At 39.4% G+C, this 24,811-nt stretch overlaps 1 protein-coding gene across 2 annotated transcripts in view; it reads left to right on the top strand.

Moving 5' to 3' along the window:
• BMPR1B (bone morphogenetic protein receptor type 1B) overlaps positions 1-24,811 on the top strand; it is a 355,830-nt gene that overhangs the window by 56,724 nt on the left and 274,295 nt on the right. The window contains exons 1-2 of one of the 2 annotated variants that reach the window (XM_074993578.1): positions 14,336-14,485; positions 18,988-19,057. The gene's annotated coding sequence lies outside the window, so the exon portion shown is untranslated. Of the gene's footprint in view, positions 1-14,335; positions 14,486-18,987; positions 19,058-24,811 lie in introns of those variants that run through there. The other variant, XM_074993577.1, reaches the window with a different exon arrangement.

The following is a 24,811-nucleotide window of genomic DNA, read 5'->3' as shown; positions in this document are numbered from 1 at the left end:
ATTATAACCCTGTCCTTCAAAGAAGTTGCAACCCCTCCCAGCTTGGTATCATCTGCAAACTTAATAAGTGTACTTTCTTTGTCAATATCTAAATCGTTAATGAAGATATTGAACAGAACCGGTCCTAAAACAGACCCCTGCGGAACCCCACTAGTTATACTTCTCCAGCAAGATTGAAAACCATTAAGAACTACTCTCTGGGTACGGTTATCCAGCCAGTTGTTCACCCACCTTATAGTAGCCCCATCTAAGTTGTATTTGAGTAGTTTATCGATAAGTATATTATGTGAGACCATGTCAAATGCTTTACTGAAGTCTAGGTATATCACATCCACCACCTCTCCCTTATCCACAAGGCTCATTATTCTATCAAAGAAAGCTATTAGATTGATTTGACATGATCTGTTTTTAACAAAACCAAGCTGGCTGTTCCCTATCACCTTACCACCTTCCAATTGCTTGCAGATGATTTCTTTAATGACCTGCTCCATTATCTTTCCTGGCACAGAAGTTAAGCTAACTGGCCTGTAGTTTCCCGGGTTATTCTTGTTCCCCTTTTTATATATGGGTACTATATTTGCTCTTTTCCAGTCTTCTGGAATCTCTCCCATCTCCCACGATTTTCCAAAAATGATTGCTAAAGGCTCAGATACCTCTTCTATCAGCTCCCTGAGGATTCTAGGATGCATTTCATCAGGCCCTGGTGATTTGCAGACATCTAATTTTTCTAAGTAAATTTTAATTTGTTCTTTTCTTATTTCAACTTGTAAACCTACCCCTTTTTCACTAGCATTCTCTATGTCAGGCATTCCTTCAGATTTCTCAGTAAAGACCGAAACAAAGAAATCATTAAACATGTCTGCCATTTCCAAAGTCCCTGTTACTGTTCCTCCCTCCTCACTGACCAATGGCCCTGCCCTCTCCTTGGTCTTCCTCTTGTTACCGATGTATTTGTAAAAAGCCTTCTTGTTTCCCTTTATGCTTGTAGCTAGCTTGAGCTCATTTTGTGCCTTAGCCTTTCTAATCTTGCTCCTGCATGCTCGTGTTGTTTGCCTATATTCATCCTTTGTAATTTGTCCTAGTTTCCATTTCTTATATGATTCCTTTTTTATTTTGAGATCATGCAAGATCTCCTGGTTAAGCCAAGGCAGTCTTTTGCCATGTTTTCTATCTTTCCTATGCAGCGGGATAGCTTGCTTTTGGGCCCTTAATAATGTCCCTTTGAAAAACTGCCAACTCTCCTCAGCCGTTTTCCCCCTCAGTTTAGCTTCCCATGGGACCTTACCTACCAGCTGTCTGAGTTTACCAAAATCTGCCTTCCTGAAATCCATTATCTCTATTGTACTGTTTTCCCTTATACCCATCCTTAGAACTGTCAACTCTATGATTTCATGATCACTTTCACCCAAGCATCCTTCCACTTTCAAATTCTCAATAATTTCCTCCCTGTTTGTTAAAATTAAATCTAGAACAGCTTCCCCCCAGTAGCTTTTTCAACCTTTGGAATAAAAAGTTGTCTGCAATGCAATCCAAGAATTTATTGGACAGTCTGTCCCCTGCTGTATTAGTCTCCCAACATATACCTGGATAGTTGAAGTCCCCCATCACCACCAAATTCTGGGCCCTGGATGATTTTGTTAGCTGTTTAAAGAAAGCCTCATCCACCTCTTCCACCTGGCTAGGGGGCCTGTAGTAGACGCCTAGTAGGACCTCATCCTTGTTTTTTACTCCTCTGAGTCTAACCCAGAGACTTTCAACCCGTCCATCTCCTACATCCATCTCCACCTCTGTCCAAGTGTGTACATTTTTAATATACAAGGCAACACCTCCTCCCTTCTTTCCCTGTCTGTCCTTCCTAAGCAGGCTGTACCCTTCAATACCAACATTCCAATCATGAGTATTATCCCACCAAGTTTCTGTGATGCCAACGATATCATAGTTGTATTCATTTATTAGTACTTCCAATTCTTCTTGTTTATTTCCCATACTTCTTGCATTTGTATATAGGCATCTCAGACATTGATTTGGTCTTGCCTCCCAGTTTTGCCCTGGCCCTCTTTTTACTCTCCCAGTGTAGCCCATACTCCCTCCCATTTCAAGTTCATCTCCCAGGTATCCATGCTCTCCACTTACCTGCAGGCTTGGCTCCCCTGCCCCCCATCAAACCTAGTTTAAAGCCCTCCTCACTAGGTTAGCGAGCCTGTGTCCGAATATGGTCTTCCCCCTGCTCGAAAGGTGAACGCCATCTCTGTTGTAGGGATGAAGAAAAAAGCAAGTGTGATAGAATTTCCATTTTAAAAATTACTAAAAAGAATTAAACAGAAAAATTTTAGCACTGTTTTCAAAAGAAATTGGAAATAAACATTTAACTTCATACAAATCATATTTTATTTTTGAAAAATGCACTCATCTGCATAAAGCATATACATCTTTATTCTATTCCACACACCCCACCTCCCCCACCCGAAATCAACCCCTCGTTGAATTAAGGACCTAAGAAATGTCAGGCAAATCTGTTCATACACAGATAAAACTCAGAGAAATGATGTTAGGTGAAACCATGGTGGGCATTTGATAAGCAGAGCTGGCAGTTGCTGAGCCTACTGCTGTAAACCAAAGTCTACGGCAAAACCGTCTGACTTCATATGCAAATTATTAAGTTTGTGTTGCTTACCTGTTCCCATGTTGATATAAGGGAAGTCCACAGGTCTTTTGGACCTTTTATTTTTCGCTTCTTTTAGTTTTTGTTAAATGTGATTTTGGAAAAGTGAAACATTTTTACTGGATTTACTGGGATATGGTGAAGAAAAGTTATGGCCTTACAATTTAATAGAAATCAAAAGTAGATATTGACACACTTAGAATTTTTCAAAATACCTACCCACACATTTGCTGTTTTAAAAATATTATTTAAGGTACCATACATGGAGGGATTTACAGGTACTGATACATTTTCAAGATGTTGTCTTTGGATGGATTTGAGCAAATATGTTTATGATAATGTTTTAATCATTGCAGATAAATAACGTCGTTAGTCCAAAATCTCGACTTGTGGGTTTAATCTCTTTTGTTTGAGGATGACAGATTTTTGAATATGAATAATAATAATCAAAGTGCCCAGGGAAACATTAGACTCCACAGCATATGTAAGAGGGGTTAGATGTCTTGCATTTTAGGTGGTGAAGCTTTTGCCCTTAGGGTAAGTCTAGTAGATGTAATTACACATTTTAAGCACTAGTTGAACCCTTAACCTGTGTTTCCTTTTCAGTAATTACAGGATGTGAAAATGGCCAAATGAAAAGCTTATTCTTGGACATTAATGGAATTAGTTAAAGCTACTGTTACCTTATGTTTAATTTATATGATTTCTCTAGACACTTGAACACAGACAGAATTTAATACCATCGTTCTTTGATTTGTAATTCTCACTAACTGAAGCTTGCCTTTCAGAAAGAATTGATGTTTATAGGTTGCTGTGTTATGTAAACTTTTGAATGACGATGTATATTAATGATGTTGCCAGGAAGTTTACCCCCATAAGGTGGCTCTATTTAAAGCAAAACAAAAAGGGCAGTAGCTGGCTGTTTGTTTGTTTATTTTGTTTATTTCCTGAAAATAGTAATAGCGTAGTAGTAGTTTTACAGGAAATCAGTTAGTTTTTTTGGACATTGCCTTGCAGTATTTTCACCTAGATATCAGGGTATCGTGTGAGACCATGGGAGCTGGAAGCACAAGATAGTTATAAAACAAACAAAGTTGAAACTCACAGATCTATTTTCATTGTCCAAGTTGAGCAAAATGCACAAAATAATTAAACAATGTGACTGATGAATTGTATGATAACGAAAGGAAAGAGCTGAATGCTCAAAAGTCTCCACGTTTGTGGTTTGGAATTTTTTAAATATTGTCCTGGCAGATCACTATATGTATAACCCATTACCTTGCAGCAGTGGCACTTTTATTGTTATACGATTTTGATAGAAAAATTTGATTTGTGAAGAAGAAATACTGAATGATTACTCTCATTCGGAAAAGAAGATAGAATCTTTACTTCTTTAATGAAAGCTTAGAGTTCGAAGAAAACCAAGTATAGCTACTAGTGAATTTTCCGTTGGATGTAGCCATTCATTTTTAGTTTTTAATTTCCCTTTTCCAGAAAAGCACATACTCAGGTTTAAAAATACATGAAGTGTAAGAACATTGAAATAGGCTACTTCGACGCATATCATCTACACATCCTCCAGGGCTGGTGCCATCAATGTTCAACATCGAAGTAGCGACAGAGAATGTTGAAAGGAGCCGCCCTGGACGGAAATGCAGAGCATCCACACACACAAGTGCTCCCCGTCGAAATAAGGGGCCAGCAAAGCTCCAAGCCACTCCCTTAAAGGCCCCCTCCCAGACACATTCGGCCTGCACAGCACAAGATCCGCAGAGCTGACAACTGGTTGCAGACCCTGTGCATGCAGCATGGACCCCCAGCTGCAGCAGCGGCAGCAGCAGCAGCCAGAAGCCCTGGGCTAAGGACTGCTGCATGTGGCGACCATAGAGTCCTGCAAGGGCTGGACAGAGTGTCTCTCAACCCCTCAGCTGATGGCCTCCAGGGAGGACCCCGCTATTTCAACGTAGCAGGATGCAGATTTTCTACACATGCCCTACTTCGACGTTGAACGTCGAAGTAGGGTGCTATTCCCATCGTCAGATAGGAATAGCGATTTTGATGTCTCGCTGCCTAATGCCGATTTCAACATCGAAATAGCTCACGGCACATGTAGACACGATGCGTGCTATTTCGATGTTGTGCCAGCTACTTTGAAGTAGCCAGCTAGTGTATACACACCCCTAGTGTCTAAAGATGTCAGTAAGCTTGAAAATAATCAAGTAGCTGACAGAGCTTCACAATACCCGAATATGGCAGACGTAAATATTCCACTTAATAGAGGAGTAAATTGAGGCATGGGAAAGCTAAGTGACTTACCCAGTCTTTCCCATTGAGTCAGCGTGGGACTCCCAATATCCAGTTGTGTTTCCTGTCATCTAGACATAGGACCAAAAATGATGTTGTGGTTAAGACAAAGAACTGGGAATTAAAAGACCAGAATTCTATCCCTCTCCCCACTGACTTTTGAGAACATGTATAAGCCCATATTTTGTGTGTATGACCCTGACCAGGCTCACTGATGGGGTGGGAGGGGGGGCAGACAGGGCAGTTGCCCCGGGGTCAGTTGCCCTCTGCTCTGGTGATTCAAAGGGGCCTGGAGCTTTAGCTGCTGCAGTAGCAATGGCCCTTTAAATTGCTGCCAGCGCACTGGGACACATGCTTTGAGCAGCAGTGTGGAGAGAGCAGTGCTCCAGGCAGTGCTGAGGGCCAGCTGCCCTCTGCTTTGCCCCTTCTGTCCTTGGCTCCACCACATCTAGAGTTGCAGAGCTAGCTCCTCCCCATTTCCCAGGGCCCCACAGAGGCTGTTCCTTCTGCTGCCTCTGACTCAATATCTGAATTCATGAGCTGTCATTGGTGCCAGGACAGCACAAAGGAAACAGAGCCAGCATTTGGGCCAGTATCTTAAACTGTTTCCAGTTTCCCTTCTCAAGAGAAAAAACATAAAAAAAATCTCAACAGGAAGTTAGCCACCAAATTTTTATTGAAATTGAATGACAGACGGGTAGTAACACTAGTTAACGTGGCTAAACATTCACTGGGTGGAAATCTCCTTCACTGGAGGTTTTCAAGAGGAAGCTGGGCAGCCACCTGTGTGGGATGATTCAGAAACAATTAATCCTTCATGTTGGCAGGTGGCTAGACTAGGAGACCCTTGCAGTCCTGCCTAATCCAATGATTTTTAAAAAAAAAAAAATACAGTGTTACATTTTATTTTTAAAGATGAGCCATTTTTAAATTGAAGTTATGAAAACTTGTAATATTATTTAAACAAATATACTGCATCAATGAAAACTTCTCAAATTTTAGTGAGTTTAAATGGTGCATTTTAGTTACACAAAATTAGACAGAAAACATCTCTAACTTTTGACGGGATTGAGATTTATAAATATGTGACCATTTACTACCCTTAAGTGTATTATTTAATTATGTAAGTAAGTATTAATATTAGATACATTTATAGATCTAAAGTATTCTTTGGATTTAAGAAAAAGAAGCACTGAATTTAGGCAAAGGCTATATTTAGTTCCATATCAATGTGTTTTAATGGTTTCCACTGATTAGAGGACCTTTCTTTAGGGAAGTAACTAAAAAAGTACAAATGCAAAAGAAGATTTAAATCATGATTTACTGCTTTCTGATGGAAAATGCAATTCAAAATTTGTGATATAAATCAGTTTTTCCTGACAAATGCTCATCCATTTGACAGTGTCCCTCTAAATGTTGTTTTCTAATATTAATATATGTAAAGCAACTCTTCAGGTACAACATTTTTGTTTCAATTATAGTTACTTTGTTTTAAAAAATAGTCTGCTCTTGGTTTACCATGCTTGATTAGAAGCCATCTTCATTAATAGGAGTTTTGGCTGTGCAGTGAGAGGGCACAAAGTCATATCCCTTTGTTTTATTTTGTTTATAATTTGAGTTTAATGTTACAAAACTTCTTTTTAAAAAAAATCCTGTTTTGGGTTGTGTGTACTGCAATTCTACTTACACAAAACAATAGATTAGGTGATTTGAGAAGTAGCTTATGTGTAAGTAGCGATCAGTAAAATTTGGAACCTGAACAAAATGACACAGCATTTTTCATTTAGAGGGATGTTGCTTTGCTGAAGAGTGTGTACCTCTGTCATTGTGCTATGGAGGATGGATAGGAGTTTATGGGTGCAGCTGTGTGTGCTGAGCTGTGATTCTTAAACTGGTAAATAATATACTAATTTATCTTTCCTTTCATCTTCATATCAAAATGTGTTTTTGAGACTTAATACCTGCAGTCAGTCAAGAGCTTTTAAAAAGAATTTTTAAAAACAAGTAGGCTGCATTTGGAAGGGAATAAAGCTAGCAAATCATTAACAGCAACAAGTACAATAAAACATCCAAGAAAAGGAACTACTCTGTTATTGGACCATTCTGCATATTTATTCGAGGGCACTAGAATGTCACATTAAAAATAGCTTGGATAAAACTTCAAAGGTTGTAAATTAGCTTCAATTTTTTTAAAAAATGAAAATTTGAACTGAGACAAAATGAAGAAATCTAACAAAGAGAACACCCTTTATTCAGGATTATTAAATGTTTGCCTTCTGTTATCCAACAGCCTTGTAGTTTGACCATTGGTGCCTCTTCATAATGCTTGTAAATTGCTACCAGACTTTAATGTCAAATTATAGAATAATTATATATTAGCCAGCTGGTGCACCCTTCAGGATGTTTATGTAAGTAAAATATCCCTTTGCCTTTTAAGAAACACGGCTCTGTTCTGGGGAACTCATCTGGAAAGAGTATTTATTTGGGAGTATGGAGATCTTGGGCTGAAATCCAACTGTATGGAAAACTTTTGGAATGGAGACTGGCAAAAAAACCCATCAGGAGGCAGGAAGTCTTGCCTAGGTCATTTTTTGTAACCTTTGTCTGACGACCAAGAGCTGCACACATGGATTAAGCTTTTGACCCCAGATTACTGAGCTGAAATATTACACACTGCTCATGTCCATGAAAAACTTAATGGAATAACACTTAATTCTAAAGTATCCCAACCCACAAACAATGCCAGTATGTTTTTAAATGACTCATAATTATCATTATTTTGTTTGGTGCCCTTAAATTTCAGGAACTTTCAAGCCTCAAAATAAACCTTTAATGTAAGAAGAGAGGTGCATTTGCCTAGCAGTAGGGCTCAAACTACCAATTACTTTCAGTTACAATACGTGACTAACTTCACCATGAATTTTGATTTGGAGAAAGAAAGCAACAAAAATTTAAGTCAGCTGTTGTTCATTTTAAGGAACAAAACAGTATTATAAATGTTATTCTTTCTGGCCATCTGATTTCCATATTGCTTTCTATTAAATGGTGTAGTGGGGGGTTGACCTTCAGGGGTTGGTGGCTTGGAGGCTAGCCAGCCTTGCTTTCTGACGGAGCCGTCATTGCAATGTTAACAATCTTGAAGGAGGATGGCTGGTTGACCTTGGAAGGTTCCCAGGAAGCTGAAGACATAGGTGAAGCTTAAGAAGTTGTGGCAGAGGCTAAGGGAAGGCAGGACAAATTAGATGATTGCCCCGGCTAGGACTGGGGATAACCTGACAAGGCAAGAGGGAGGAAGAGTCCAAAAGACTGTGCTCCAGCCAGGTGTAACCCGGAAATGGAGTATGACCTGGGACCCACCTCTGGAAGGGTGGGCGAGGGTATGATTCCCTGTCTTAGGGAGCAAGAGAGACACTGAAGTGGGGCTGGGACTTAGAAAGCCAATGTGTTGACCAGAGGACTGAATAAAGTGGACCCTGGAAGGGGAATGTTTTAAATATAGTAGACAGTGTAGTTCTTATCAGATTCTGAACACAGGAAAACAGAGATGGGGTCCTATTGAGTGACCTTTGATTACAAAGAGGTGTTTATGTGGGAGCTGACCTTGTTATAAATAGCCATACAAGAGAACTTTTTAAAAATCATTTTGATTCAAGCTGATGAAGTCTGGGCATATGTGATGATGGCATGATGACCTTCCAATGCTCACATAGTGGCAATGAATCAAATTGGATACATAGTATGAGACAAGGGTTTTTCCTCAAATGTGAAATTTCAGTAAGTACTGAGTTGGTTAGGTCTATAGCAAGATATTGAAACAAGTTATGGATTAAGCATGAAAGAAGAAACTAAAAAGCCACTGCTCTTATTTAAAAGTGGTAACAATATAAGTGCTGTAAATTGAAAAAGGAGGGAGGGGTTTGGTGATTGTTCTAATTATGCTGAATTTCTTAACCTCTTATTTTTCAATACATCAAAGTGATGGGAACTGTAATTCTATATCTGAAATTTTTTAATTCATTTAGATTTTTATATTTATTCACAAAGAGGCCTAAGTCTAAATGAGCTGCTGCTAATGCTTTCATTATGTTGTTGTGTCCCCCCGGCAACACCTTCTTTCAGGTATGGTTTCTTTCCTGTTGTGGCTGTCATGTACTTGGACCACTGTATTTTCCTATAATCTTGTGTGTTTTTTTTTTTTTTTTTTTAATAAAAAGGTTTTCTACGCATGCAGGGGCTTATCTAGAAATGATTTAGGTGCTTGCTTTTTTTGGAGAGCTGTGTGTTTTTTTTAAAATACATATAACAGTCTTGGCTCAGTATGTGAAGAATTAGTTCAAGGAAACTTGTGCTAAGATTTTGTTCCTATTCCCAGACCTGTTATACAAGGAAACATTTATCTAAATCTGGTGTTGCTAGGTAAAAGAGAGTTAATGCTAAGGATGGGGTGAGAGGGGAGTTTCTGGTGCTCCTTGAGTCTGCCCAGGTGCATTCCACTTTTGGTGCAAATGTGCATCATATATATGAGGTTGGAATTTTTGACCTGCAGTTGGGATTGTACCTGCACCCTGGATATCATAGTGCCCTCCACCAGAGAGTGTAATTAGGCAGAGCAATCCTGAAAATTTACTTCTTGCGACCTGTGGCAGTGAGATAGGACTCAGCACTATGGTCCCATTAGCTCAGAACATGCATAGCCTGATCCAGTTTCAAGTACATGTTCATTTTAGTTCAGTTAGATTAGCATTTGGACATAGTGCCTTGCTGATAGCTGTCCTTTTTTTTTTCTTTTGTTCTCTTTTCTTCTCTGCTCTTCTGTGTGCATCTGACTGGTAGCTTGCGCTTTAAATGTGTGTGGGACAATCATATGTATCTCAAATTAAGCCAGTTTATAGATGGCTTTTGAAAGCAGTTTTCCTCTCTGCTTTTTCTTTGGCTTTTCCTTTTTCACAGTCTTGAATTGGTCATGCATCCTAATAGTCAAAAATCGGGATGTGGGTAATTAAGTAGTATCTATTTTTTTCCTATCCCCTGCCTCCAAATATTTAGAGTCTCATGTGGTTTTGTTGAAGTATATTTCACTGAACTCTATGGATATACCTAACATCACATAGTCCAGGGAGTGGGATTCTGTTCTGACTTGTGCATCATCAAATAGATTATTAACTTGTATAAATTCCAAGTGGAGAATTTAGGTGGAAGGATGATTACATCTCAGATGCGTGCTGATGCCCTCAGCCATGTAGGGTAAATGAAGCCTTACAGAATTGCTTCCCTTTACCCTGCTTGTCTTGTTTGTCACAGTCACTTGTATGCTGTTTCAAATGAGGTTGCAAGCTGTTGATGGCAGGGGAAGACACTTTGTTTTCCTATAGCTGTGTCTACATCACAAAGTTCTGTCTACAGAAGAGGCCTTCTGTTGACAAATCTCAGGAACATCCATGCTACAAATGTGTTCTGTCTAGAATCTGGTGACAGAATGCAGCCTTTTTCCTGGCAGAGTTATGTCTTGAAAGTTTGAGGCATAGCACCTCTGCAGACAGGTTCTGTTGACAGAAAAATAGTGTAGACGATGTCAACTGAGAGCGATTCCACTTCACTAGGCTGCCCTCTGGACATCTCTTCCAGTTGGCTGGTCTGTCAACAGAGGGCTGGGCAGTCTGGCTGCTCTCTGTCGACAGAGGGTGTTGACAGGGGGAACCTGTATTAGGTGTGGATGTATTCTGTAGACTGAGGTTCTGTTGGCAAAACTGTCAACAGTGACTTCTGTAGACAGAGCTTTGTAGCGTAGACCCAACTTATGTGTTTAGGTAGTATCTGCTACAATGGGTCTCAATCTTAAGTGGGGCTTTTGGGTACTACTTGAATACAGTAGTCATGATAAATGTTAATGAAGTGCAAAGTAGTTTTGGTTTTTACAATATTTGGAATATTATTTTACTTTCTTCCTCTGTGGAGGCATTTGAGATCGCCCTGGTAGGGAGGCATTCAGTTCCTCTCTTCTGTTGCATTAGAGAGGTGTTGTATTTAATTATTTAATGAAGCAATCTGAATTCTCATTTGCAGTGGATTTCTGTTGTGAACAAAGGTTTGAATTTCATATGAGATGTTTTAAATGGATACTCATCACTCTAATCCAGTGAGGGGACAAATAAATTCAACTGAGATCAGAAAAGGCTCAGTTTGTGAGTATCTGAAATGAGTGAAAACAAAAAACAGTCAAGTAGCACTTTAAAGATTAGCAAAATAATTTATTAGGTGAGCTTTCGTGGGACAGACCCACTTCTTCAGACCATAGCCATACCAGAACAGACTCAATATTTAAGGCACAGAGAACCAGAAACAGTAAGCAAGGAGGACAAATCAGAAAAAAAAGATCAAGGTGAGCCAATCAGAGAGTAGAGGGGTGGGGGAGGAAGGTCAAGAATTAGATTAAGCCAAGTATGCAGATGAGCCCCTGTAGTGACTCAGAAAGTTCACATCCCGGTCTTTAATAGTTTGTAGGTCTTTAATAATTTGTTGCAGTGGTTTAAGTTGGGGGCTGTAGGTGATGACCAGTGGTGTTCTGTTCTTGGCTTTTTTGGGCCGATCTTGGAGTAGCTGGTCTTTGGGTATTTGTCTGGCCCTGTCGATTTCGTTTTTTTACTTCTCCTGGTGCCATTGTTTACAGTCAAGCTCTTAGATACAATCGCATTTGCTCTGATCCAACTGACAGAGACCAAAAACTACAAGATCGTTACCAAATATTCATAAACCTGAATTACCCACCAGGAGAAGTAAAAAAACAAATTGACAGGGCCAGACAAATACCCAAAGACCAGCTACTCCAAGATCGGCCCAAAAAAGCCAAGAACAGAACACCACTGGTCATCACCTACAGCCCCCAACTCAAAGCACTGCAACAAATTATTAAAGATCTACAACCTATCCTTAATCAGGATGCCACACTCCAGAAGGCCCTGGGTCACATGCCTGTTCTGTCCTACAGACAACCTCCCAACCTCATGAGGATCCTCACAAACGGCCACAGCCTATACCCCAGGAATACCAGTCCTGGAACCTTTCCCTGCAACAAAGCCCGCTGCCAGCTTTGTCCACATATCTTCTCTGGAAATACCATCACTGGACCCAACCAGGTTACTCACAGAATCACGGGCACTTTCTCATGCTTGTCTACTAACATCATATATGCCATCATGTGCCAACAATGCCCAGATGCTTTGTATATTGCACAGACTTCTAACTCCCTTAAACAAAGGGTTAATGGGCACAAAACAGACATCAAAACACTCCAGATCCACAAACCAGTTCGTCATCATTTTAATGGAATGGGGCATTCTATTAATGACCTAAAGCTATGTGTGTTACTGAAAAAAAACTTTCACACCGTTCTTCAAAAAGAAACAGCCGAGCTGGCTTTTATATTCAAATTCGGCACATTAACATGTAGTTTTAACCAGGATGTGAACTTGCTGAGTCACTACAGGAGCTTGTCTGCATACTGGGCTTAATCTAATTCTTGACCTTCCTCCCCCACCCCTCCACTCTCTGATTGGCTCACCTTGATCTTTTTTTTCTGATTTTGTCCTCCTTGCTTACTGTTTTTGGTTCTCTGTGCCTTAAATATTGAGTCTGTTCTGGTCTGGCTAAGGTCTGAAGAAGTGGGTCTGTCCCACAAAAGCTCACCTAATAAATTATTTTGCTAGTCTTTAAAGTGCTACTTGACTGCTTTTTGTTTTGATAGTGTATAGACTAGCCCGGCTCCCTCTGTGAAATGAGCGAGTAGTACATACAGCAAAGTAGTGAGAGTGAAGAAGAGAGAGAGAAGGTCAGGGGAGGTTTTACCCACAAAAGTACTTTCCTCCCTTCCTCTACCCCAGAAAATCAGCTGTACCTACATTTTTCAGAATCACATAATCCTGGGACCCTCCAATCTGCCTAGGAGATTAAAGGGGAACAGTTGTACTGACTCCCCCTAATCAGACATCTATGTAAATAATGGTAAATGGGAAAGAAGGGCCTCAGCGAGTAAGAGGTATAGGGTCCTAAATTTCTCTCAACTGGCCTGGTTCTCCCACTTTAACAGGCACTTTAGAGTATGTATCCCAGGTTGCACCACAGCACTGCAAAAACCTATTGTCCTTCCTGTGAGAACAGCTAATCTCACAGGAATGAAGGCATTGATTCTGTTTCGGTTGAAATTCTTCTTTAACTGAACCAGCTTGTGGGTTCTTAATTAGAAGCACTTGTCTGCTTCAGTTCCTGACTATATATTTTTTCTTTCTTGGGAGAACACACATGCTGGCCATTCACAACATGTTCAAATTGTCATAGCTTAGTGTCCCAGAAACAAACAGGGATCCAAACTGTGGTTTAAAAATACTTTTTTTTGTGGATTTCTGTTGTCATGTGAAGTATTTGTATACATATAATTATATTTCCTTTACAAGTCTTTTCAATAAGGACAAAGTCTTTTTTGCCTTGCAAAAGAGACGTCAAATGAAATTTCATCTTCATCATGTTGTAGCACTTTTCTGTAATTTGCCTCACTTCAAGAAGTTTCCTGATGCATTCTGTTCATTTTCGGAATAGCCTAAGTACTACTGATTCTAGGTAACATGTTTAATTATTTTAATGCTATCTCTGTAATGATTCCAAGCTGTGCCCTTTTCTTAGTATTTGCCTTGAAGAGCCAATAAGGGGCATAATGGGGGAAAAAGGCCAACTTCCTGTTATTGTCTGAAGAGTCTCTGGTGCTGTAATCTGGCTCCTGGTGCAAGCTTTCTGAATGGGTGGAATCCTTTTTGAAAGATATGTTGTGAAATATGGAGTAAGATAATCATGGAAACACTATACAGCTGCATAGAGAAATATAGCAAATTAAATAAACAATATATATTAATCTTTGGCAGAAATTAACTTTGTCTTTTGGAACAGACCATTTTAATGGTTTAATAAGTTATTTTCCAACTTTTTTGGTGTGCCTGTGTCAGTTTACCCACGTTAGGTCCTATTTATATTTTTTCTGGGGGGGGAGATTTAAAGTAATGATAAATCAGGCCATGAAAGTAAGTGTTTTATATGCAATTTACAATAAATGGTGATTGCATTTAGCTCACGTTCTTATAGCCAGTGACCTATTTAGCATATTTTGTTATGTCCGTATCCACCCTCTTCTGCATGTTATGATATCAGTCTGAAATGAGGATGCTAGAACCCCAGAACACTGGTCTATTAAAATAAAATGATCAGTAAAGCATTTGGCTGCCCTTTTTGTGCATAAAAGGATGACCACATCTGAGTTGCCGTGCTTTGAGGGGAGTAGCGCGAGTGAAGACGTAAGTGATCTCAAGCATCCACCCATATGTAAAATCCATAGTGAAATGCTTATATGTTGACTTAAATACTTATTTTGTTTTCAGGTACCTCATGTATTTTGGAAAATCAAAAAATGCAAGATTCCTGCCTATAGTACATTGCCATACATAAAGCATGAAGGGGACAATGATGGGGAGCTACACGGTAAAACAAGAAAGCTGCATCTACACAACACACCCCTTTTGGAAGGGGAATGCACATGACTGAGATCAAAAATGCAAACGAAATATGGATTTACATATCTTGCCCCTCATTTGCATGTTCTGTCATGATCGTGCTTCCTGAAGAGGCTTCTCTGGAAGCAAAATACAGCCATGTAGGTGGGGTTCCTTCAGGAAAAAACTCTTTCTGAAAGAACCCTTCTGCATTTGTGTAGATGCGGCCCCTACGTGTAAATTCTTTAGAAGCTACCTCTTTCAAAGGCCCTATTTGGAATAGCCAGTGTCAGGGGAATGAAAGATTACACAGAGTTTTTGCAGTGTATATGTAATTGTTCACATAATTTTATGCTAATGTGCTATGGATTGAATTCCTCAAGCAGATTTTATCTTATTGACCTTGAAAGTGATGAAATAGTATAGCTGAATCCTCTATAGATATAAAAGGTTTTATTTCAACGCTTTTTAAAATCATCAGTGTAGATCAAGAAGAATAGTGTAAGTTTTTCATTCCCTTCCAGTACTCTTCTGCTAAGGTTTGCAACATTTTAGGTGGGAAACAAATTTCAACATTGTTTGTTTGAAGATAGCTAAGCTGGTGTTGTTTAAAGAAACACATAAATTCAGTGTTCAGAATGGGTTTGTTTGTATTCATTACAGATAACCTCAGAGCTAATTCGCAGTCTACCTCTTAGGAGTTGTGATCAATGTTCTCTCTGTTATTCCCACCCATGTGCAGAATAAATTTGTTATGCGTTTTATTTGTTTTGTTTGATCACTCACCCATTCTTTCAAGAGAGCAGGAATTGTGTGGATGCTCTTTATTGAAAGAGCAGATCGATCTTTCGATCTGCTTTTTGGTGTGTGGGCAAGAAAGAAGTTTTTTGGAAAGAAGGTTTTTGTTTTTTTTTTTATTTGAAAGAAGATCTCTTCGGGAAGAACTTTTTTTGAAGGATTGCTGTAGTATAGATGCAGCCAGGGTGAATAATTCTAAATATGAGGACTTGACTTTTTTTTCCAGAAAGTGTTGAACAACTACTCTGAAAATAAAGGCCTTTAGTTAGGTTCAAAATCTCAAAATCAAGACACTCAAAGCTTCAAGCCACTTTTGAATATGTAGGTCATTAGTTATTCTGATTGTTAACAGAGACCGAAAGCTTATTTTACAGGCTCAAATACAGGCCTCCCAGGCTATTACAATCACAAAATTAAGCAATTTTCTAACAAGATAAACTTGCCCTCAATGTGTGACTGTATTAATTTTTTTTAAAAAGCCTTTCAAACTCAGCAGTTTATTCTTTACACTTAATGAAAAAAAAAGTTTTTTTTTCCTTTCTTTTTAATTTTCAGATAGCTGGAATGTGCCAAACAGGGACTGTTTTTTCTTTAAAGGCATGGAAACTGCTCATGGGGACTGTGGATTAGCTGTACTGGCTATAAACCAGTTGCAACACCTTTGAATTTGTGTGTGAAGATGATATTGGTGTCAGATATTTTATAACCATAGCTAGATTTTTATTCTTTGCTCTCCCAGCTCCAAATTCTAGCAAAGTTAACTTCTTCTACTGAACAGTATAATAGAACAGCTGCTGAGTGCCCAGCTGAGAAACGCAGACTTCAGAACATGCACTTTTTAAACCAAGGACATACTGTTTGAATTGAGTGATTATCAGAAAGCCACTTCGTTCCATGTCCTTTATGGTAGCTCTGGCTGTTTCAACATTATGAAAGAGTTGATAAATATTTCGTTGATGTTTGGAGCAGAAGTAAAGGAGAACCAATCCCCAGGCTTTGACTGTATGTTGATATGTGTAGCACTGCTTGAGATAAGATAAGCACTTGACATTGTGGAAAGTTTTAGAGAGGCTAAATGGATATGTCAGCTACTAAAGCAATAGCATAGTGCTTCTGGAAATAGTTATATGAATCAAAAGAAGTGAAAGCCTTGATATTACTACCCTGGTGATCTGTCGTACTCTGCTTTCACTTTCTCTATACCCCCATCTTCTCATCAATATGTTTTGTCTTCAGAATACTAGCGTGTTTTGGTTTCCCAACCTTCTTCATGTCCCCTCACTGAAAGTACGACTCCATTTATGAATTCATTATCTGGAATTTGTCCAGGATACCCTTCACTCTGATATCAACTCTCTTCAGTTCACTGAGAGTGCTCTTGCTGAGTTTTTCATTAGCCTGTTTATGGACATTGACTCCATTCTCATCTTTCTTCATCCCTCTGCTGCTTTTGATACTCTTGAACTGCCCTGTAAGTCTTAAAATGTTTTTCACTGACTTTCTTAATCTATTTTTTCTTTGTTTTGGTCTTTCTTCGCTTCCTTGCGTCCTTCCATGTTGGTTCTTCAGAATTCTGTTCTCTCAACTCTTTGGGGGGCCTGACGGCCTCTGTCCTTTGCCCCACCCTATTTGCTCTCTGCAGTCTTTCTTTCACCTCATTGCTCAGATGCCCCCATGTGCTATCTTTATGTTGAGGCCTTTCAAATCCGTGTCTCCTCACCTGGTCTGACTCCCTCCATTTCACCAGCAACTCTGACATTCCTTGCAGGTATTTTACTCTCAACTTACTTGGACCTGTAAACCTGGGTTTCTCTTCTAATTTGCCCTCAATTGAGCCAATTCATACAAAGCCATATCAAAATCTTGCTTCTGCTTCCATTATAACATTTTTGAGATGTTGCCATTTTCTTTTTCAAAAGAAAATTACATTTCACTTTAAATCAGATTAGGTGAGCTTCTGTAACTATGTTGTTACCATTGGTCAACTTCTGAAATTACCTCCATTTTGTTAAACTTCCTAGTCACATCCTATCTTGATGTAAGCTGTATGTTCTTTGGTACACTAGCTGCCTTGTGCTATGTAGGATCTTGGGGGCACTGACTACCTTATACAATGTATTGTTCATTTGGGGTCATAATCTGATTAGGCCCCTTGGCTCTACTGTAATGGCAACATTAGTAGCAATAATCAGTGCTTAGTTTGTGCCGGGACTAAGCTTGAGTACCTTTAGACTTGGTGGTTTATAACTCCAGCACACTTTTGGGCTTGCTGTGTTAGTTATGAAAATAAAAAACAAATTGTTTGAGCCCGGGTGTCTCTTTCATTACAAATTAAGCACTGGTAATATTCTGTCATAGTTCTCTTGTGAAGCTATAGTTTTGAAGAAACCTCTGTTTTATTGGTGACTGGAGTGGACGTAATATGTTTCCTCTAGACAGATTTTGAATCAAATTGTAGCTTCAGAAGTGGGCATATAATGAGTAAACAGCTATCACCTGTGTTGCTTTACAATTCTGATTCTGCTCCCAGTCAGTTCTGTGATGTTCTAACCTTTGTTCTCAGGGCAGCCAGAGAAGACTTAGGTTAAAGCCATGTGAACTTTGAGTGTTACAGAAAAAATGTAATGGCGTACATACTGGTGTCTGGAATACACCAGGTGGCTGAGGCATGAAGGTAACACTTATCCATTCAAAGAATATTGGAAGAGTGCATTTCATGCACACTGCCAAGTTCTCTTGGAATGTGAGATAATTAGTATCAGTTGCAAAATGTAACTCTCCCCGCACCTCATAACTGATGGCAAAGTATTTCTAACATTACTCTCTCAACATGCTGCATTTTATCAAGTACGACTCCTCAAGTGTCACATTTGGAATATTCTGAAGATTGTTTACAGTAGAACTCAGAGGTACAGACATCTCAGGAATGGAGGTTGTTCATGATACTTAAATGTTTGTATCTGAACAAAATGTTATGGCCATTCTTTCAAAAGTTTACAACTGAACATTGACTTAATACAGCTTTGAAACTTTACCATGCCCAAGAAAAGACCTGCTTTCCCTTTGCTTTGTTTTTTTGGTAGTTTGTGTTTAAGAAAGCAAGCATCGTGCGGTATCTGCTTTTTTGTTTGTCTCAGCTTTCTGATTTTGTAATTCCAGTTCCAAATGCCGTGGTGTGTAATAGATTGATCAGTTCATAACTCTGATGTTTGTAACTGAGTTTCTACTGTAACTAGCTACATATAGTCCTTAGAGTCTCCTATAGGAGACATTATAGTTTTACATGGCTACAGCACAATAATATGAGATGGGGATGTCAAACAGTTTTCATATGGCGGTGAGATACCTTGTGATTTTTAAAGTGGTCCTCTGTGGATTCTCTTTATTCCCTGCTCATGTACACTTACATGTTCCTTAGTGCACAGATATAGTCTTATTGCAAGCAGAGGCTACAACAGTGCATGCTAGCAGGGGTATTAGAGTCTGGTGTGCTCTAGAGACCACATCCCGATATTGTGATGTTCAGACAAGCCTACAGATTCATCAGAATCCAGACAAAACTGTTCTCCAGATTTCATCTGGCCAGTGGGCCCTACACTTGACACTTTGGTACAGTGTATTTTAATGGTAGTGATAAAATTAAACTACTTTCAGCACGTTGCCAATCACTTTTAAAAATTTCTTTGCTTGTAGGGTGGAGTTGATTTTGTTTGTTCCTGGGAGCTGAATAGCAGAAAGGGAGATTCAGATTAACTCGATAAAGGTAAGACATCATCTGTTGGTGAAGACAAAATAATAATCATTATTATGAGTTTATTGTAAGTTTGTCAGTGGAGGTGGGAGATGTGAGGTTTTTTAACTTTGTACTTATGTATTAAGTTAAAGTTAAGAATGTGATAACATAATTTGTATAATGAATGGAATGTGTACTTCTACCACAGGTATCAGTGAAACCCCTGGAGATAAGAACCCCAAGGTGTAGATCAATATGACAAATTAAAAATTTATTATATGATTAGGAACTTGTGGCATTTCCTATGTTCCACTGGATTTAAAATATTGGCGTATTCAGCTGTGCTTCTTTTTATGAAACATTTCCACAGACTGTAAGAGCTCTTGCATTATAATTCCACGTTCTATAAGGCACTTCTTTAAAAAATGCAAAGAAACATATACCAGTCCTTTGTCTTTTGATACATTACTTTTACAAGTTCTCTGAGGACTATATTTTGACTCTGACTGCATACCTGCCCAGGATTTTGAAGGGGGAGTTACCTTTATGTCCCCTTTATTTGCCACTTTGTGACTGCACAGGAACAAACTGTTGTTCTGCTTTTGATAGGTTCCCCCAGACCCTGGAGCAGGGTGTTGGAGTGGGGCACAGAGTGGGCAGAACCATGGCTGGCCTGTCGTTTTCCTCCCTGGGGTGAATGGGAGACAGCAAGGGAGCTATGCCTTTGGAAGGGTGTGTCATAGCCACAGTGTCTCTCGGCGCTGCACCTGGGGTGGTATAGGCAGCTCTCCATGGGGCTGTATCAAAAGGTACAAGGTAGTCCTAATTCGTGACTGTACCTAACAATAAACAACTGATAACGGAAGACTTTGATTTGAAAAATCTCAGAACACCATTGTCTTTCCTTATTTCCTTATTTCTACTTGGCCTTGTTTGAAGGTGCCTTATAGCACACAGCTGAACATCGATATTAGACTTGCATTAGCATCCCCTGTGATCTACGGTACCATGAATCTTCATTTTCATATCTTTAAAATAGCTGGTAAGATAGGAAAGCCTAATCATACTTCTAAAAAGTTCTGTTATATACTACATGAAACATATTGTTGCAAAGCAATATGGAACTTAAGTCACGAAAGGTATGTATGTGCCTTTAAACTCTTAGGACTGACCACACACAGAAACTCTACCACTTGAAATATACCAAGCAGCACAGTATTCCAAGTGTGAATGGTATTGCATCTGTATAAGGTGCGTGGTAAATGTTATCCCTGTAGAAAATGGATAATGATATAAGGAAGATGCACACCAGTGTAAGCGTATCAAGACTGAGGGGATTCCTTTGCTTTAACTGTTTTGGTAGGAAATTACATATTTCGGAATAGTGGTTCAATATGTCCAAAACAGTGTGTAGACAAGACCTCCAACTTTTAATACTACAGGTTGAACTCTCTAGTCTAGCATGCTCTCATATGGCAACATCCATGATCCAGCATCATTTTAGTTAGCTGGATACCTGCTGATAAGGTGTGTCACCAAGTTTCTCATAAGGCTTGTTCGCAGTCCTGGCTTTCAGTGTTCAGTGCTCTTATTTAGCTGTAATTTACCCATAAATGTCTTCTAAGAGCCCAGTAAGCAGTGGAAGTGTTGGTAATGCTACTAGATAATATTGACCTCCCATGGTCCAGTAAATTCTCTGGTTCAGCACTGGTCCAGTCTTGAGGGTGCTGGATTAGAGAGGTTCAACCTGTACTATCAAGTGCTTGTATACTAGAAAGTGTGATCCAAACGCCACCGAGGCAATAGAAGTCCTTCCATTCACTTTAATAGGTATTGGATCAAGCCCTAATTTAGCCAGTTGTATCATGTTAAATGCAAGTCTTTTCACTGAATTCAGTGGAATCAATCCAGATGTACCCTGGGGTACCTGAGATGAAAAATCAATTCTTTGATTTGCAAACTGCAGCAGAAAAAGCTATTTCTTTGGCCACTCATTCAAAATACTAATATTGCATGTACTTAGTTTGAATTAAATGTAGCCCCAATTACTCGGAGTTAAATTGATATCCAGTAAAATATCAATAAAATGTAGTTAATTGATGGAGAGGAGGAAAATCTTGCTTTTATAGCAGTTACATATTTTTTTCAGTCTTTAGCATTGTAATCTACTGATTATAAGGTCATACATTCAAGTGCATGTTTAGTGCAGGGGGGAGAGTTGTTAATGTGCCCTTGGTAGGAAGGTACCAGTAGCAATCTACAGATTAACAAATATGGCCCAAATCTAGTCTCATACATGCAGAATTCAAGTTGAACTACATGGGGATTCTGCCTAAATCCAGATTAAATTGAGCCCATAGCATGTATTTTGCTAGATCGGGGTACACAAAGTGGGGAGTGGATCCCCTTGGGGAGCATAAATTTCATAAGGAGGGCATAGTACAATCATCACCTTGTGCTAGAGTATATGATATGATTGTTTATTGGTACATTCTAGTACCTAATATATTAACTGTATCTGGTACCTAGTGTACTCAATAATTGTGTGTATCTAATGTGTGTCATACCTGGGCAGGACTCCATTACATCTTTTACTGCACAGTGGAAGTAACATTTGAGGGGGTGCAGCATACTCTCTCATGTGCATCCAGTTTACTCTGTTAGTGGCAAAGCAATGGTTCTGCTTCCTTCTGTTCCCTTTTGTAGCGTCATGTGCCCCATAGGATGCACACAGGGGCTGTTGGTACACATGCCACTTTCTCCAAAAGTGGCATGCTAATAAACGTCCCAAAATATGCTAATGAGGCACATATATAAATTCACAGCACCTCATTAGCATAAGGTCACATGATTAGGAGTCTGGAAGACGCTCTTCCAGACTCCAAAACAGCATGTAGAAGTGCAGCCCCCAGGGGTCTTCTGGAAGGAAGTCCTCCTTCTGGAGGCCCCTTGTTCCCAAAAATTTTTGGGAAGAAGAGGCCGGAAGACCGCTGGGAGGGGGCCGCACTTTTTCATGCTGTTTTGGAGTCCAGAAGAGTGTCTTCTGGACTCCAAATCATGTGACCTTATGCTAATGGGGTGCCGGGAATTTATATCTGCACCTCATGAGCATATTTTGGGCCATTTATTAGCATTAGCATGCCACTTTCGTGGCATATGTAGAAACAGCCAGGGAGAGTAGTTCTTATGCCTTAGGGAGTGCATTTATCCTTGACTACTTCTGTGCCTTTTTTTTTAAAAGAAACCATAAATGTACTTCTCAGACTTAAACTTGGTTTTATGTCCAGCATTTCTGTAAATGTATTAAGCATATCTTTAGAGGAAACAATTTAATGGATGTTTTTAGAAGGAGAAAGACACCTAGAGGGAAGTTAGATAATCCCTCAAATAGACCAATAAAAAATAATAGTGTCATAATAAGAACATAAGAACATAAGAATGGCCATACTGGGTCAGACCAAAGGTCCATCAAGCCCAGCATCCCATCTGCCGACGGTGGCCAATGCCAGGTGCCCCAGAGAAGGAGAACAGAAGACAATGATCAAGTGATTTATCTCCTGCCATCCATCTCCTGCCCTTGTTCTGAAGGCTAGGGCACCATACTTTATCCCTGGCTAATAGCCATTTATGGACCTAACCTGCAAAAATTTATCAAGCTCTTTTTTAAACCCTAATAGAGTCCTGGCCTTCACAGCCTCCTCGGGCAAGGAGTTCCACAGGTTGACTGTGCGCTGTGTGAAGAAAAATTTCCTTTTATTAGTTTTGAACCTACTACCCATCAATTTCATTTGGTGTCCCCTAGTTCTTGTATTATGGGAAAAGGTAAATAATTTTTCTATATTCACTTTCTCCACACCATTCATGATTTTATATAACTCTATCATATCGCCCCTCAATCGCCTTTTTTCCAAACTGAAAAGTCCCAGTCTCTCTAGCCTCTCCCCATATGGGACCCTTTCCAAGCCCCTAATCATCTTAGTCGCCCTTTTCTGAACCTTTTCTAATGCCAATATATCTTTTTTGAGGTGAGGAGACCACATCTGCACGCAGTACTCGAGATGTGGGCGTACCATAGTTTTATATAGGGGAAGTATGATATCTTTTGTCTTATTATCGATCCCTTTTTTAATAATTCCTAACATCCTATTTGCCTTACTAACTGCCGCTGCACACTGCGTGGATGTCTTCAGAGAACTATCCACTATAACTCCAAGATCCTTTTCCTGATCTGTCGTAGCTAAATTTGACCCCATTACTAAATTGCATTCCAATACACTATGATTTCTTTGGTTAGAAAAGACAAAAAAAAATCTAGTGTTACTTTTTAAAATTTTCTTTTATATTTGCTATTTCTACAAGAAGATGCCAACTGAACAATCTTCAACTCTTATTCATTATTCAAAACTTATTCATAGTATTGTTCTTTTATAATCTCTAGAGTGTTGTGCTGTCAGTAAAGAATCAAACTAGCCATTTGTGCCTTTGTTGATTTTTATTTGTCTCACATGTAAAGAAATTTAATCATTGTCACCAGCTCTCACACCATAGAACTGTAGTTCATTATTGTATCATGTGGAAGGCCATGTACAGTAGAGTAACAACATTCATGAGGGTTCGGTGTTCAGAACCCTTGTGAATGTTGATTTTTGTGAAGCGGGGGAGTGGCTTGGGCCCTGGCAAAGCGATGGCTACCAGTGCTCCCCCCCGGAACCCCAGGGAAGAGATCGCTGCTGGTGCTTCTCCCACCCACCCCCAGAGCCCCAGGGGAAGCTGTGGCAGCCGCCAGCACTCCTGGCCCCGGAGCCTTGGGAAAGCTGCGGTAGCCACTGTTGCTTCCGGCCCTGGAATGTTGGGGAAGCCACGGCAGCCGCTGACACTCCCTGCGCATGGCCACTTGCAAATAAGTGAATCTGCACACATTAAGTTCGCAAATGTGGGGACCTTACAGTGTAGTCTGAATCCTAAATTGGCATAACTCCACTGACTTGAATGTCAGCTAGTTGATTAACACAAGCATCTAAGTAGCACATTTGATCCTTTCTGATAGCAATCATCTTTATCATGGTAGTTGCAGCAGCTGCAGGACTGGGGAAATTTCCCAGAAAAAGTCATTTAAAAATCCCTCCGAAAAGGACAGCTCCCTAAAATTAAATTAATTCATGATAGAGGCCACTAATGGAGAAACATCCACAGACTTTCAATGCAAGAGCAATATTCTGCTCTTAATTTAACTTGTGGTCATCCAGCGTTAACTCCCTCTTCCCTCACCTTCAAATCAAAACTTTTTGGGTAGGGAGTCATTCTCTATATTCATGCCATCTACAGTGTAATGTGTTTGGGATTTCACAATAATTTATTATTCTCATTGATTAGAAAGATGCCAGAAGCCAAAATAACTGCAGCAACATTTTTGTCAAAGGAATTGTTTGTGATGTTTTTGTAAACAAATTAAAATGTGAAATCTATCATAGAAGCACCAAGGCAAGTGGTAGACTTTTCCCTAAACATGAACAGTGCTGCATATCTATTTAGTACAACTGCCATCACGCGTGAGACTTGAGGGGAACTAACTTCACATGATGTTAGATATTTCCTCAATTTGGTTATTTTAATGTTAACACTAGATGGATGAGTGATAGGCTTGACCTATGAAACAAATATTGGCTCCAGTTTAAGCTTATATACACATATAAAAACTTAATCTGGAGCCAGGATATATTTGTTTAAGTAGTAGATTTAAAATAGAATGAATGCTATTTGCTTTTTAATTTCTGGATTTGGGTT

The sequence above is a fragment of the Carettochelys insculpta genome, chromosome 4 (assembly GCF_033958435.1).
Source record: "Carettochelys insculpta isolate YL-2023 chromosome 4, ASM3395843v1, whole genome shotgun sequence".
Lineage (NCBI taxonomy): Eukaryota > Metazoa > Chordata > Testudines > Carettochelyidae > Carettochelys > Carettochelys insculpta.
The sequence above is the reverse complement of the archived record's forward strand: the minus strand, read 5'-3'. Positions and strand labels throughout refer to the sequence as shown.